Genomic DNA, 6,006 nt, shown 5'->3' on the forward strand with positions numbered 1-6,006 from the left:
CACACCTGTCTATAAGCTGTCTACACTAATGTACTTTACACAGGCTTTAACAAAAGACACGTTACACACGGTGTAACGGGTGAAATATGTTGCGATTCCTTTAGGAGCATAGCGGTATTTTGGGAATAGCATGCCAGAAGCGAGCTCTCCCTTCACCCAGACTCAACGCGTTACAACAGCTTGTATCCAAACAGTAGCCGACCAAAAAAGTCATTGTTCACTGTCTTCATCCTACCTTTCACAACTATTTCTCTCCGGAGTTTATCTTTTGGCATCGTCGTGCGTTTAAAAATCACCCGATGGAAGTTTTTTCTCCTGATCCCGTGCAGCTCAGAACACAGGTAAGGTGCGGTTTTTTGTTTACGTTTGGAAATTTCATTGGTCTAATGTTATGTCGCTCAGTTTTTTAGCTTGAAGTTTGTGAAACCGAGAAAAACCCAGGAAAAATTCATAAATTAGCCGCTTCGTTGTTTAAGCCGCGGGGTTTAAAACGTGGGAAAAAAAGTAGCGGCTTATAGTCCGAAAAATACGGTATCATGTCGCCAAATAGACTAAAACTAAAGTAACGAGCCTGTTTTAAAAATGTAAATAGAAATCTAAGTAAAAAGTACTGATATTTGTGTAAAAAATTTATTGATGTAAAAGTAAAAATGTATGAAATATAAATAGTAATGTGCTGATACCAGAAAATTAGTGTAAAAGTAAAAGTATTTTTACTTCCTTACTTCGCATCTTTGCACCAGCCTAACCCCAAATCTTAACCCTAACCCTTATCCCAAACCCCAGAACTTCACCCTAGCCCTATTCCATAGTCTTAAACCTAACCCCAGATATTTACCCTAGCCCTAACCCCAAACCGTAAACCCTTACCCCTCACCCTAACCCCAGATCTTCAACCTAGCCCCAAACCTAAACCTTAATCGGAACCCCTAAATCTAATCCCAAACCTTGACCCCGATTAACTAAGGTGGATAAATACATTCTAATAACAAAAAGGGAACTTGACTAGAATTAGGGTAAGGGGGTTGGAGTTTCGGTCATGCTTTAGAGTTTAAGGTTAGAGTTTGGGTACATGTAAACTCAGACCCCCAGAGGGGGTGGAGATACTTCTACCTTTACTTTTTCTATTCCTTTCTCAAAATAGATCATTTCAAATTTTAGCACTTAAGACAAGAATGCAGTAAATGAGAAATCTTGAACAGTTCTTGATAGCCAACTCCGAATTTTGGCTAAAAACAACAGCATCAGCGAATAAGTGGCAGATATGCAAGCACAATCTGTTCCACTTGTAAACACTGTTATTAATATTGAATCGTGGTCCAGTTTATCACCACATTTCCTGTATTTATGCTAATGCTCTTTCCGCAAGCTGCAGTTTTTATAGCCATTCGCCATCTCTCAATCTTTGGCCAAGCTGTAATGTATCCTTGCAGTGCACCGTTCCCAGGAGAAGCTCTAGCCTTTACTTAGAAAACAGATCCATTTCCTCCAATCCATCTTTCACAGCAATGCATAATTCATACACTATCTCTCTACCACAATAGCATCACAATGAAAACTCTGGTAAATACTGAGACACACACAGAAAGAAAGTGAGACAACTCAAACCACTACTGTACTAATATTACAATATTCACAATTCATGACAATCGTCCAACCGTGACGTCCACCATAGTGTTTATTCTACTTTATTTCTTCTTAATTCTTAGCATTTAAGTGGAAAATCAACATCATTAGCAGCCAATGTGGGATTTATACAAAATATGCTTATAAGATTATGAGATAAAATTATATATACAGTGGTGTGAAAAGAAACTTTTTGTTTTATTTTATTTATTTTATTTATTGTATTATTCTATTATTTATTTATTTGTATTTCTTTTCTTGTAGTGAAGTATATTCTCACTCACATATATAAGGTGTGCACATTTTTATATTGGTCTATAAAAATTAAATAAAGGCAGAGGTGGGATTGATTTGACCTGAATCTGATATCTGGATTGGAAAGACATAAATAAAATGAGATGGCAGGGTATATTTAGCTTAGTTATATTTAGCTTCTGTTTCTTGAGTTCTTTACAAACCTGTAGTAAGTTTAGGTCTAAGTTTAATTTACTAAGTAATGGAATTAGTGTACCTTAACCCTAATTCATAAAATGCATGAACAACAATACAGATCATAAAGAGCCTAAAGTACTGAAGTCAAAAACACAACAAATTCAAAGAAATTACATTTAAATAACCAACAAATAGCTTCAAAAATCAAACAACCTACTTTTGAAAATAGTTTAGAGTTTAAGCTGTTAGTCATTAATACACGCAAATATATCTTTAAAATTAAATCATATATAATATATATATTTATACAAATGTTTCAATTTGTTAAAAGAGCTGGATGGAGTCATTTGTTGTGATCAGTGATCAGGTTGCATTGAGAGTAAACTATTTGCTTTTGTATGTAAGAGTCGTTTGTTCGGACTACGCTTTAATTAAAAGAAAAGATTTCTTGCCATTATTTACAGGTATATGTTTTTGTTTTGTTTTTTTCACATTGAAGCGACGCTGCTGTAAATCGGTGGAGGAAACTGATTAAATTTATATTTTATACATTGGGATACATTGGGCTACCAGTGGTTCCCTGGTGGTCTAGTGGTTAGGATGTGGCGCTCTCACCGCTGTGGCCCGGGTTCGATCCCCGGTCAGGGAACCAACCCAGCCATTAGGGTTGCACAAGCCTTAGTGCCGGTCCCAAGCCCGGATAAATGGGGAGGGTTGCGTTAGGAAGGGCATCCAGCGTAAAAACATATGCCAAATCAAATGTGCGGATGATCCGCTGTGGCGACCCCTAATGGGAGAAGCCGAAAGAAAGTTTTACATTGAGATACCAGTGCTGGGGTGGTACACGGGGTGGCTCCACCCTTGTATAGCAAGCCAGTCAAAATATTCCTCACATTTAATACATGTAAAGCATATCTTCAGAACTTGACCCTAGCCATAACCCCAAATCTGAACCTTTACCCCTAACCCAAACCTCAGAACTTCACGCTAACCCTTACTCCAAACAATAAATCTGAACCCTAAACACAAAACCACATTTAATTAAGGTTGGCTTTATTTCCAGCTTCAAATAAATACATTTTAATGCAGTGCCAGCAAGTGACTATGGTTTAATAGGGATTTTTTCCCCAAGCAATTTAATGCACTTGATTTTACCCCAGGTGGTCATTCGCCTCTGCGACGTGCGTCAACATCGTGTAACACACGCCATGAATCGTCCTGTACATAATCAATTCCTTTGTGATTTTATATTTAAAAGCACGTACCTGATTATACGCACATGGCACGACCTGATGCGATTCTTGTTTTACAGGCAACTGAGGAATGCTTCAAAAATAGATTGTTTTAAAGTGGGAACTGTGACTCGTGCAGGTGTTTAATATCGTATTTGTGGAAATAAGGTCTGGACTCTCTGTGGGAGTTTGAGCAGCTGTAGCAGTGTACAGCTGCTAATAGGAACGAGGAACTTCGCTCTCGCTAATCAGGCCATGCTAATCACTGCGCTCGGTAAAAGCAGCTGAGATTAACTCTTCAGTCCTGCCCAGGTCCAAATGACCCATTTTACATATTTATATACTGCAAATGATGGTTTTTTTTGGACGGTAAGTTCTAGGTTAAGGAAACGAACAACAGCGCTAGGAGTTAACAAGCTAGCGTGTCGTATTAGCATTTGAGAAAACGTAAAGAAATGAATGTCATTAATCCTGAACACAGGCTAAGAGAAAAAAGTATGGAAAATTAATCTATTCTTAAAAAAAAATAAAATAAAAAACTATTTAATTATGCAAAATACAGCAAGTGTATAAAAGTTTCATTCGGATTTAATAACATCGAGTTTCTCTCGTCTCCCGTAACACGCTCGAGGTGTGAAACCTTTCCACTCCAAAGTGTGTATCGCGGTTGTCTATCACCAGATCTTCTCCATGCTCCTGAGGGGGTATGAAAGCAAATCTCACACCTTTTCAATCAAATCCTGCGGATCCCACCGCAACAGAGGAGATGAAGAGAGAAAGAGACTCGACGCTTATTAAAACAGACGCCGATGACAAATATTAGTCCTAAATCTCGGGGGAACGCTAAAAAGAGCGATACACCGTATTAACAGATGTGGGTCGTGTTCCTGCGTGTACCAAAGAGCCCAGATCTCTATCTATCTTTTTTTTCTACTTCTTCTTTTTCCCACTCTTCTGTTCCTTTCAGGTCAAAACGACCTGTTTTAGAGTTTGTTGGGGAACCGGAAAAAAATAGAATAATTCAAAGATTAATTTTTTCCAAACTTAAACCCAAATAAATCCATGTTTAGTCCATCTGACAGACTGAGTAGCATAAAAAAAATAATTATCACTTGCTAGGTGAGCTAAACTAGCCAGGTCTCTCGATTCCACACTGTCCTCATGTTGCTTATTTTTTATCTTGCCAGAATTATTACAATTGTAATGTGAATTTTCTATGAAGTGTCACATCAGCATTCATCTCCTTGTAATAAGACTTGAAAAAAGCCGTATAGTCGATGATACAGACACGTCAGACTTGAGTCGACTGAATAAGAAAACCCCTTTTAACTTCAAACATGGAAAAAAACAAGTGAAGGAAAAATGACCTTGTTGTGACCTTGACCTTTTTTTTCTTTCTTTCTTTTTTTTTTTTTTTTTTTTCCGGTACAGTCCAACATTTAATCCGTTGATCAGACATTTGTGGTGATAATTCCACATAAATATAAATTCCATATAAAACTTTCTTTGTTCTGTCTTTCTATTTATCTGCCTTTTTGATTTCTTTCCTTCTTTCTTTCTTTCTCTTTCTTTCTTTCTTTCTTTCTTTCTTTGTTTCTATTTATCTGCCTTTTTGATTTCTTTCTTTCTTTCTTTCTTTCTTTCTTTCTTTCTTTCTTTCTTTCTTTCTTTCTTTCTTTCTTTCTTTTAAATTTGCAAATTTGTTATACAACCTTTGACCACAGGGGGCAGCTGTTTTTTGGTTTTTGCCCTTTCCAAGCTTTATTATAGGAGCTGGGCATGTTGTTATAGCAGTTTTGACTCTAATATGAATTTCTCCTCTTTATGTTCTTATTTTAGTCAAGACAGTAAATACATTTAATGACTGAATAAACTCAAACAAACAAACCAATGAATAAATTGTTTATCTGACTTATTGGGACATATTTACAGTCAGGAATCCCAAATCTCATGATATTTTTATCTAAGTGTGAGCTTAGTATGTGTGTGTGTGTGTGTGTGTGTGTGTGTGTGTGTGTCCTAGTTTATTTTGCTGAGTGGCAGCTCTTATCGTCTCCAATATGCATCATAATTTTCAAGTTTGGGTCAACATGTGTGTGTGTGTGTGTGTGTGTGTGTGTGTGTGTGTGTGTGTGTGTGTGTGTGTCTGTGTGTGAATCTACTGTTGCAGCAATTTCTCTTTCTCTGTTCTCTTTTCTCCTCATCCTTCCTCCGTCCCCTCTTTTCTTCGTCACTCTGCTTTCATTTACTCATCTTTTTTCTCACATCCACACACATTGCAGTCTCTGTGGGTGGCATACACACACACACACACACACACACACACACACACGCACACAGAAAACTGTGGAGTATGAGGGAGTATGTGTGTGTGTGTGTGTGTGTGTGTGTGTGTGTGTGTGTGTGTGTGTGTGTGTGTGTTAGTTCATTCTGACCACTTGTGCAGATCTAGAGTAGTCTGAGCAAACCGAAAGAAAATGTGATAAATAATAGGCATTTTGCTTCTATCTATCTATCTATCTATCTATCTATCTATCTATCTATCTATCTATCTATCTATCTATCTATCTGTCTGTCTGTCTGTCTGTCTGTCTGTCTGTCTGTCTGTCTGTCTGTCTGTCTGTCTGTGTATGAAAGTCTTCGGATGCGGTTTATAGTTGAATTTTCCCTTCCCTTGAACTTGGAGACACAAACCTGTTCCAGCATGGCAATACCC

At 37.5% G+C, this 6,006-nt stretch overlaps 1 protein-coding gene and 1 non-coding gene across 2 annotated transcripts in view; one reads left to right on the forward strand and one right to left on the reverse strand.

Annotated features, from left to right (window-relative positions):
* LOC124385866 (protocadherin-9) overlaps positions 1 to 6,006 on the reverse strand; it is a 256,615-nt gene that overhangs the window by 143,300 nt on the left and 107,309 nt on the right. The window lies entirely within an intron of this gene.
* On the forward strand, positions 2,636 to 2,707 carry trnae-cuc. Its single transcript has one exon. It is a non-coding gene; the product is annotated as a tRNA-Glu (tRNA).

Source organism: Silurus meridionalis, chromosome 1 (assembly GCF_014805685.1).
Source record: "Silurus meridionalis isolate SWU-2019-XX chromosome 1, ASM1480568v1, whole genome shotgun sequence".
Lineage (NCBI taxonomy): Eukaryota > Metazoa > Chordata > Actinopteri > Siluriformes > Siluridae > Silurus > Silurus meridionalis.